Here is an 11,767-nt window from a genome sequence, read left to right on the forward strand (position 1 = left end):
GAGTAAATGATGACAAAATGTTAATTTTTGAGGGAACTATCCCTTTAACAATTTGAAACCAGTAATTTTACTTCATGCCCTGACATGAAGTTGCACGGCTCATCCAAGGATCCATTTAGGGATTCAGCAAGTAAACTTATTAATGGATCAATTGATGCAAAACTGGGATTCAGAAAAGTGCTTACCATACTGTTGGCCTTCTAGGCTGAATAATGGATGCACACATCTTATTGATTAATTTTCATCATAATGCGATTTATTTAGTGGTGCACCAGTACTGGAAGCTTAGTGAGGAGTAGAGTAATAGACCTTTGGTTTGACTAATGGTTTCCATTTTGCCTACCTGGCAACAAGGGCATGTCATTTAGCACAGGGCATTCAAGCCTCTTGAAGCTAATGCATATGGCGTCTGTAGCGGCAACGAGAGGGTGTGTATCTCAGGCTCAAGTAACAACCCACAGCATCCCCCCACACTTCTCATCTCCTTCTCCCGAATGGTGCCCTTGTGTACACAGAAACAGTGTTAGACAGTCTAATGGGCACTGTAAGTGGAGAGGGTAATGCCTGCTAAAACATATTGCTGTTTGCTAGGGAAAGCATCACTATTAGCTAATATTGTTAGTAATAGTTAGAGATTTTAATAAACTGTATAGTATTCAATTTCAGTGCATACACTTTTAAAAAGAAAGGTTATTTATTGGCATCTATGGTTTCATAAAGAACCTTTAACATCCATGGAAGCTTTCCATTCCTAAAAGGTTCTTTAAAGTGATAAAAGTGTTTTTAGATAATTAATATGTTATAAGAAAAACAAATTGTTTTAAAAACTGTTCTTTAAAGTTCTTTGGGGAACCCAAAATGGTTGTTCTGTGACAAAAAGTCTTGATTTTGGAATACTAGAATATGATTTAATGCTTGAATGTTCAAAAAAATGTAATTAATGCATGCAGCACCTCTCCTCACAGTCTGTCAGTAACGCTCTGTTTAGTTCCTGTCTCTAAAGCCCCTCTTTCTGAAAAGCACCATGTGCTCTGATTGGTTGGGTGGATCTGTGTGTTGCTTCGAGCGTGTTTCGGAAATGTCGCTGTTAAGAAGTTTCATCCAATCGGAGCGCTGTTTGCTAAGTGACGTCAGTCAATGCCTAGCAGTCAGAGGAAGACGAACTGAATGCTCCAATGCAGGAGATTGATATCTCCATTTCCTTCTTTCATTAGTGGACTTATACCACTCACTGTAACCACTCACTGTACCCATTCAACTGAATCATAAACTCCAACTTTGATTCAACTGAGTCTTATGTGTTCTTGCCGACACACCAGTGCGGATACAAAGACACCTCTTCCAGTACAAATACAGTCCTTAATTAAATCTACAAAACAATTTGGTCCTTCGAGCGGATAGTGTGTCTACACTGGATTAATGATGTCAGAAGAGCAGAGCCTAGAGTATGGAGTCCAAGGAGCACGCCCTAGACGTTCAGTTCGTCAACCAGCTTACTTACAAGACTTCGAGTTGCAGTATGCTGGGCTGCCTAGAACTAATGTTTCCCTGCCTCCGGAAACACTGCAACCACATGTGTCAGATGAATTTCAGCAGGATGATGGAGATATTCCTATGGACCATCCATATGCATCCAGTACTTATCATGACCAAAGGGAAGGATCCGTTGGATCACCTGATTCTTTGGAATCCCCACGTCTGGCTTTAGAGCCTTGGTATCTTACCACAGATCGGTGGAGTGAAAGAGATGAACGCAGCTCTCACTGGAATAGACATTCCTCGCCTCCTAACATCCAAAGCACAATGCATGATCTGGAACAAGAAAATAGACATCTCCGTGCTGCTCAGTTATCCATGAGGGAAGAGATCAGCCAACTTGTAGAGATCCAGAAAAACATGCAAGAGATGCTGATTAACCAGTCGCAAAGTCAGAGGTCAATTTCTATGCCTAAACCACAGACCAGAGTATTAAACCCTCCAGTTCCTTTGCCTAGAGTTGTCAGTCGAAAGTCAGAGTCTCCAGTGCCATCACCAGCCCCTAGAGCTTTGCCAGTACCTGCACCACGTCACCTTTCTACACATAAGAAGGCAGATCCTTATGCAGCTACATTCAGATATGCACAGCATGCATCTCCTTCATTTCAGCCTGACTCAAATGTCTTTGCTCCAAGTAACGTAGGTGCTCACATTTCCTCAGACACGGTTGACACTCACAGAGTTACCCAGGTCACATGGCAACCAACGACAGAAATGAGAGCTTCTTTGATCTCCACACCTCCTACTCATTACTCCAGTCCGCTGCATATAGCCCCAGCTAATCACGCAGGGATGCAGACTAACACTTCAAGACAGGAGGTCATTTATAGAGGTCCACAGCCAACCATTCCAGATTTTACCCGCAGAGACCCTAGTGAATTTGCCCGTCTCAAACTAGCCTTGAGCAACTTACTACCTGATGAAGCTACAGAGCTATTCAAGTACCAAGTTTTGGTAGATCACCTGAAGTTAACAGATGCTCGCCTCATTGCTGATTCCTTTTTAAATTCATCCACTCCCTACTCAGATACCCTGGCGGCACTCACTGAACGGTACGGTCGACCTCACCAGCTTGCTCTGAGCAAAATTGCTGCCATTATGGATGCATCGGATATTCAGCCTGGAGACACTGTAGGCTTTGAACGCTTCGCTCTTCAGATCCAAGCCCTGGTAGGATTCCTTAGGACATTAGGAGCTGAAGGAGACATTGAATTGCATTGTGGATCCCATGTGGCTCGACTTTTGTCCAAACTCCCTCCAGAACAAAGAGCATCCTTCAGAAGACACATGAGTTATGAACCAGGCTCAGTATACACACTTCTGGATCTAGCAAAATGGCTTAACTTCGAATCTTGGTGTCAAGACCCAGAGAGCTTTGGTGGATATAAGCCCCAGAAAGATAGAGCCCGTTCCAGAGCGGATCAACAGAAAGAGACTAAATACAAGGTTAGACAGACTACAATCCTTCACGGCTCAAATGAACCATCTCCCCCAATACAACCAGTGCCAACCAAGAGTCAAGGCAAAAGCTTTGCCTTCTGTCCATACTGTGACAGCAAAGAACATTATCTGAGTCAATGTGCCACATTCCAGTCCCCGACTAAAGACCAAGTGATTGACTGGATCAAGACTAATAACAGATGCTGGAAGTGTGGACGCAACCACAGAGCTGCCCAATGTACTCTCAAGAAACTCTGCCACTTGTGTAATGGGAAGCACCTCCAGATCCTCCATGAGGTCAACGTTAAACCGACGAAAGAAGGGACTTGTTTAGTCAGCTCAACTAGCAAACGGCTATACCTAGACCGCCCGCAAGGATTCAGCAGTGTCCTCCTGAAAGTGGTCAGAGTCATTCTGAAGCATAAGGGACAGAGCCTTGATACTTACGCTGTGCTTGATGATGGGTCTGAACGGACCATGTTGTTACCATCAGCAGCGCGGAAGCTAGGACTCACAGGCCAGACAGAGGACTTGGCCTTGAGAACTATAAGGCAAGACATCACCAAGCTTCGTGGTGCTTCAGTGTCCTTTCATGTTTCAACTCCATCCCAGCCTGGCAGGAGTTACAACATAAAGGGAGCCTTTACTGCAGAATTGCTGAGCTTAGCTGAACATTCATACCCTGTTGCAGACCTTCAGCGGCGTTACCAACATTTGAGAGGCTTACCATTACAACCTATCCACAAAGCCTGTCCCCTGTTACTGATCGGAGCAGATCATCCTCACCTTATCACGCCGATTGAACCAATCCGTCTTGGTCCACCTGGAGGTCCGGCAGCTGTCAAGACAAGATTAGGTTGGTCTTTACAGGGCCCAGCAAGAGTCTTTGGAGATAAAGTGAAATCTCAACAGTGTTTGCACATTGCTGTTAATCCCTCAATGGCAGAGTTGTTCCGTAATGTCGAGAGACTCTGGCAAGCAGATGCCATTCCTAACAGAACAGAGAAATCTGTTACTCGGTCCAAGCAGGACCAAGAAGCCCTTGACTTGCTCCAGTCACAAACTGTCAAAGTACTGGTCGATGGTGTGAGTCGCTATGCCACCCCACTCCTGCGGAAGAAAGATATGCCCATTCTTCAAGCTCCCATGGAAGCAGTACTCCCGAACCTTAGGAGCACAGAGAAACGCCTGGAGAAAGACCCCAGTAAAGCAGCTGCCTACCAACAGGAAATGAAGAAATTAGAAACATCAGGCTACGTTGTCAAACTCCCACCTGAAACAGTTAATCCACAGAGTGAATCATGGTTCATCCCTCACCACATTGTGCAGCACAACGGTAAGAACCGTGTGGTTTTTAACTGTTCATTTGACTTTGAAGGCCATAACCTGAATAACTACCTACTGCCAGGACCAGTCTTAGGCCCATCCTTGTTAGGTGTATTCCTGCGCTTTCGTGAACATCCCGTGGCAATAAGCGGTGACATTAAAGGGATGTTCCATCAGGTTCGTCTCCTCCCAGAAGATAAACATCTTCTCCGCTTTGTTTGGAGAGACTTGGACCGGTCTAAACCACCAGACATTTATGAATGGCAAGTGCTACCTTTCGGCACTACTTGTAGTCCGTGTTGTGCCATTTATGCTGTCCAGAACCATGTCATGGATCAAACCACTCTTGACGACAATGTCAGAACCACTGTAGAAAGAAATTTCTATGTGGATAATTGTTTGAAGAGCCTTCCATCACCTCAAGAGGCAAGGCAGCTGGTGAACGAACTCTGCACCCTCTTTGCCAGCGGTGGCTTTGAACTTCGTCAGTGGGCAAGCAATGATCCCAGTGTGGTGGACCACCTACCGACAGCAGCAAGATCCAGCAGTACCGAATTGTGGCTGTCTCAAGATCGTACTGATGTGCACGAATCCACATTAGGTTTAAGGTGGCACTGCAAATCAGACCTCCTTGGGTATAATACTCGTCCGGTCAAGCCTGGACCATGTACCCTTCGGCACATTTACAAGGTACTTGCAATGCAGTACGACCCCTTAGGTTTCATACTTCCATTCACCACACGGGCCAAGATTTTAGTTCAGAGATTATGGGACAAGCAACGAGAATGGGACGATCCAAATTTACCGGATGACCTTTTGAGATCCTGGAAGGGATGGGAGTCAGAACTCCCTAAGTTAGCAAGTATTTCACTTCCCCGCTGTATCACACCCTCAGACATGGATCAGTCTCACACCACCAGACAGATTCACATCTTTTGCGACGCTTCTGAGCAAGCTTATGGGTCTGTCGCCTACTTACGTACTGAGGAGAACAGTGGTCCGATCCAATTAGCCTTTGTACTAGCAAGGTCCAAGGTTGCCCCAAAACGACGTCAGACCATTCCCCGACTAGAGTTGTGTGCTGCCCTGAATGGTGCCCAGTTAGCTAAACTCTTGCAAACTGAGCTCACCCTAAAGATCAATACAGTGACACTATGGACAGATTCCACCACTGTTTTATCCTGGCTCAAATCTGAGTCATACCGATTCAAGGTGTTCGTGGGAACCCGTATTGCCGAAATTCAAGAGCTGACTGCAGAATGTACCTGGCGATATGTGAATTCCAGCAGTAATCCAGCAGATGACCTCACCCGAGGTAAAAGTCTCTCCGAACTATCCGTGCCGAACAGATGGAGCCAAGGACCACCATTCCTGCTTAAGTCTGAATCAGCATGGCCTATCACTCCTCCCACACAACCACCAGATATCAAAACAGAGCAGCGTAAAGGAATTTTCTGTGGCCTTACGACAGAAGTGGTTGTTCCTGACATTCCTGACCCAACCACGCACAGCACCTGGAGCGAGTTAGTTGAGGCCACAGTTCAGGGGCAAAAGGGTTCAGGCCCACCCTCGGCAGAGGACTACCAAACCGCAGAATGGCATATATTACAGAAATCCCAAATTGATAGTTTTCCTGATGAGTACAAATTGCTAAAAGCTGGTAAACCTGTACATTCCACTAGTCGACTGCTTGCTCTGGCCCCAGAGTTTGACGACGCTTGCCAGCTTATCAGAGTGGGTGGCCGTTTACGCCGAGTTGAAGGACTTGAACTATCATCGATACACCCTGTAGTCCTTGACCCACATCACTGGGTCACCAAGTTGTTGATCCGAGACTATGATAGTAAACTCTGCCATCCAGGACCTGAAAGAGTCTTCGGAGAGATGAGGAGAAACTTTTGGATACTGAGAGGACGGGAAGCTATCCGTAAACAACAACATCTGTGCAGAGACTGTCAAAAATGGAAAAACAAACCAGTTATTCCCAGAATGGCAGATCTACCACCAGCTCGACTCAGACTACTCAAACCTCCATTTTACAGTACAGGTATGGACTGCTTCGGGCCATTCCAAGTTAAGATTGGCAGACGATGTGAAAAGAGATGGGGAATCATCTTTAAGTGTCTCACAACACGTAGTGTGCATCTAGACCTCCTTGCATCTATGGATACCGATTCTTTTCTGATGGCCTTGAGGAGGTTTGTAGCTCGCCGTGGCACACCTAGGGAGCTATATTCAGACCATGGTACTAACTTCCATGGAGGACAGAGAGAATTGCAAGAAGCCTTTGCATTGCTTACTCCACAGATTCAACTACAGTTGGCTAAACAAAGGATTTCTTTCCACTTTAACCCACCTGGAGCCCCACACTTTGGAGGTGCTTGGGAAAGAGAAATTAGGTCAGTCAAGACTGCCCTTCGCATCGTAGTCAGCTCCCAAGTCGTAACTGAGGAGGTTCTTCAAACAGTCCTCATTGAAGTGGAGGGAGTGCTTAATAGCAAACCACTGGGTTACACTTCCAGTAATGTAGCAGACTTTGACCCTGTCACACCAAATTATCTGCTCATGGGGCGGCCAGATAGTTCACTACCACTCGTAGTTTATCCCGCTACAGAGCTTATGGGTAGACGGAGGTGGAAACAGAGTCAAGTTCTGGCCGATCAGTTCTGGTCAAGTTTCATCCAGCACTACCTGCCTACCCTACAGACCCGCAACAAGTGGCAAGCAGAAGTCAATGACATTTCTACTGGAACTGTGGTGATGCTCATTGATCCACAATTACCACGAGCATTGTGGTTGGTAGGCAAAGTTGTGAAGACCTTCCCAGGTTCTGATGGCCATATCAGAGCTGCAGATATTCAGGTAAAGGATAAGACCTACACCCGACCAGTTTCCCGCCTGATCCCCCTTCCTGCATTCACAGATCAAGAAGAAACTTGCTTAGCCCCCAAGACTGGTTAGTACAAATATGCATAGCATATTTGGGGGCGGCAGTGTTAAGAAGTTTCATCCAATCGGAGCGCTGTTTGCTAAGTGACGTCAGTCAATGCCTAGCAGTCAGAGGAAGACGAACTGAATGCTCCAATGCAGGAGATTGATATCTCCATTTCCTTCTTTCATTAGTGGACTTATACCACTCACTGTAACCACTCACTGTACCCATTCAACTGAATCATAAACTCCAACTTTGATTCAACTGAGTCTTATGTGTTCTTGCCGACACACCAGTGCGGATACAAAGACACCTCTTCCAGTACAAATACAGTCCTTAATTAAATCTACAAAACAGTCGCTCCTCTTACCATAACTGCATTAGATCTGTGGTGGAAAAAACAGCGTGGCAACAAAAACACACTTACACAACTCAACTATGCCTCACCTTTTTTTTTTTTTGCATATGCGTTAAAGGGATAGTTCACCCAAATATGAAAATTTTGTCATCACTTACTTACCCTCAACTTGTTCCAGACCTGTATGAGTTTCTTTCTTCCGTTGAACACAAAAGAAAATATTTTCAAGTATGTTGGTAACTAAACAGTTGACAGTAGTCTTGGTATCTAAACAGTTGACAGTAGTCTTTGACTACCGTTTTTTTCCTATATGGAAGTCAATGGGTGCCGACAACTGTTTGATTAACAACATTCTTTAAAGTACCATCTTTTGTGTTCAACAGAAGAGAAATTCATACAGGTTTGGAACAACTTGAGAGTGAGTAAGTAATGACAAAATTAAAATTTTCACTTTAAGGAGCAGTCACACTACACATTTCGTTCCATTGACTTCCATTCATACACATACGAATTAGTGCTGTCAAATCGATTAATCGTGATTAATCGCATCCAAAAAAAGTTTGTGTTTACATAATATATGTGTGTGTACTGTGTATAATTATTATGAATATTTATATAAAATATTTATATGTATATATAATATAAATTATATATATGTACAGTATATACATGCAAATATTAATTGAATAAATACATGAATGAGCGTGTATTTATATAAACATAATAATTACAGTACACACACATACTGTATATTATGTAAACACAAACTTTTATTTTGGATTCGATTAATCACGATTAATCGATTTGACAGCACTAATACGAATGCATCAGACCAGAAATGCAAGCTCATGTGAAAAGTTTCACATTCACAAAAGTTTGAGTTTAGTGAACCTGCAAATTCACATCACGGGAAGACGTGTGACCAGTAAAAGATTGATTTGTCACCTCTTGCATGACCTCTATTAAAACAACACATATTTTTGAAGTAAAGTCGAGTAGATAGTATGTTTTTACATTTTGAATGCATTACTATTTGCTATACAGTATATGCTGAACTCATGATTATAAAAAAGATGCCGCAGAGTGTGACGTCATGTCATGACTGTTATAGTGTTCATAGAAATTTTGTGTGCTCAAAGTCTAGTGTGTCCGTGGCTTTTTGGTAGGAATGATTTAAATGTGGAATATTGTGATGCGTTTGTTCCCGGAAGAAAACTCAAGACTAAAGTTTCAGGGAGTTCAGAAACAGTTATAGATATAGAGAATAACTCTCTTTGAAAGGGACTTTGAGACTTTTTTCATGCTCAAACAGCAACATTACTCACTAAAGAAAGTTGAACATTTCAAAAAGCAGAATAGGTCCTTTTAAAGAGTGTATACTGTAACTCATCCTGCATCATGTGCAATATAACATGATTGATAGGTCAATGACAAAGACATTTTTTTTTTGAAAATATATTAAAAATCTAATTTAAAACTCTTTTATTTAATAACTCTAAATGTAATGTGAAAATAGCATATGTTTTCATACACCTTAAATGTGTCCACATAATCATTTTCAAACAAAAGTTTTAAAATAAATTAAGGTAAAAAGTGTTTTTTTATTCACAAATACTTAAAAATAATAATTTATCATTATAGATTAATATATAATATAAATAATTCTTATATACAATCTTTTTCCATTCATAATAATTCATAAATATGAAGACTTCAGATGCAAAACCTCTAAGTCCGTCTGACATTTTTCTTTTAAATGAAATTTATTTATCATATTTAGGTTCAGTAATTTCACTTTAATGGCAATGAAAAGTTTATTAGTCGGTCATTGACATGCCTAATTTGCAAAAATGTCACTGATAGAAAGAATTAAAAACAAAAATGCTCATTCAAAAGAAAAATGTCAGAAAATGTCAGGCGGACAATGCATATTACTAATGATAATACAATTTCGATATATTCACAGGAAATTTACAAAATATCTTCACGGAATATGATCTTTACTTAATATTCTAATGATTTTAGGCATTAAAGAAAAATCGATAATTTTGACCCATACAATGTATTGTTGGCTATTGCCACAAATATACAAGTGCTGGTTTTGTGGTCCAGGATCACAAATGACTGTTAGTCCACAAATTAAAAACATGATCATAATGCTCAAACTGTGCTGTTTGTTGAGACATATTTCTTGCCTGACCAAAACACCCCACATCACCCTATAGCTTTGTGGCAGCAAGTTTCTTCCTAAAAGTTTAGATGAAACGTATATTGTTGAAGAGTTTGATTCTGCCCATGTTTAAGTTGTCACACCTCATGAACACAGTCGCGCTTTAATCACACTCTACTGATCTGACAAACGGTGGAGGTGTACAGTAATTTAAACATTTTTCCCTAGAATGATGTCATTGCACCTGGGAAACATCATATCACATCGAGAGGTACGAGATGAACATCTTAACTCTGGGGTTACTCTGGTCAGTAACCCCCTGAGATATAAAAGTCACTAGTGCTAGATTTCCTGAAGGAGGGCCGCGGAATGACTGCCATGACTTTGTTTCATGGGCCAACGTCTCATTTGCTTTGATTATTTAGCTTCCCTTTGAGCTTCAGCCAAATGGACCAGTCACACAGAATTCAGGCCACATTTCTGTAGAAGGCAGTTTTGACCCAGGGTTTCTTCGTTCAAAATTTGTACATTTATACTCTTAGGAAGGAGACTGCACGTCTAATGGAAGGGTTTGAAGGCGTCTAGGATACACGACCATTCACCCCCCAAGTGTTAGTGTTTTCTCCGCTGAGACCGTTCAAAAATCCCCCAAAAAGTCTCTGATTCTCTTTGATCCTTGGGAAAATCATGACTTACTCAACCTTTGTTTCACATTGTGGAGCACAATTTTGCTTCTGAAAGTTTCCAAGAGAGCGTCAGCGTTCATGGACTGATATCATCAGTTAAATATTTTATAATATACAATATATAAACATTTACAGTACCATTCAACGTTTGGGGTCCGTAAAAATTATTATTATTATTATTTTTGTGTGTGTGAGGGGAACTTTTATTCAGAAAGGATGCATTAAATTAATCAAAAGTGAGAGTAAAGACATTTATAATGTTATAATGTGTACAAAAACACTTTTTTTCAAATGACTATTTCTGTTTTTCTACTTCAAACTTTCACATTTAATTGTGTTATAGACTAAAAAAAAGTTGCTGCCTTAAATTTTAAAGTACAATCAGCTTGGATGTTAAAGTGATTTCAACTTAAATTACATTAAACTAACTTAAAAATGAACGGAATCTTGTATAACTTACAAAAAACTGTTGGAAATTGCTTAACTTATTTTGATGAGATTTTGAAGCAATGTAAAAACATATGTTGCCATAACTTATTGATCATATCATTTTTTACAGTGTTACAATTTCTTTGTAATTATTTGTGACATTTATTAGAAGTTTATGAGTGAAAACTGTTTCAAAGTAAATCCTACAGCCAATTTTATTCAATCTAATTCAAGTAAATTAGCTTTTCTTTTGGACTTTCTAATTATTAAAGAATCCTGAAAAGAAATGTATTCACTGTAAAAAAATAAATAAAAAAAGGTTGCTGCCTTAAATTTTTAAGTACGATCAACTCTGATGTTTAAGTCATTTCAACTTAAATTACTTCATTTTGACTATAAAGAGTTGAATCGTATCCACAAGTTTCCTACGCCCCATGAAGCCTTGCATCAAAAGTGGGAGCGTCTTCCAGTTCGAAATAAACAGCGGGACATTATGCATTTCCATCATAGTTTATGCACATGTTTTCGTATTGGATATCTGTCTCAAAAGAGCTCATACATTTTTTTAATGCACATTTATAGAATTCATGCGCATTTGGCATTTCCATTCAGCATTTTATATAGGTGCGCATAAAAATAGGTGATGGAAAAATAGCTTATTGATATTCAACAGTTGACAATCATTCAAGCTATCCAAATTTGCTAACGATGTGGGAACACAACCTCAACGAATTTTCAAAAGTGTGAAATTTACCCTCCGCGGTAGTTGGTTGGGAGGATGGTAGCATTCACGTATGGTAGCATTTTTAGCTATTTTCTAGATTCAGTAGCCTGTGATGGTAAATCGGTAGCCTGTGATGGCTAAAATTGGACATCGAGCCGAGCCTGAG

The sequence above is a fragment of the Gobio gobio genome, assembly GCF_949357685.1.
Source record: "Gobio gobio genome assembly, chromosome: 6".
Taxonomy (NCBI): Eukaryota; Metazoa; Chordata; class Actinopteri; order Cypriniformes; family Gobionidae; genus Gobio; species Gobio gobio.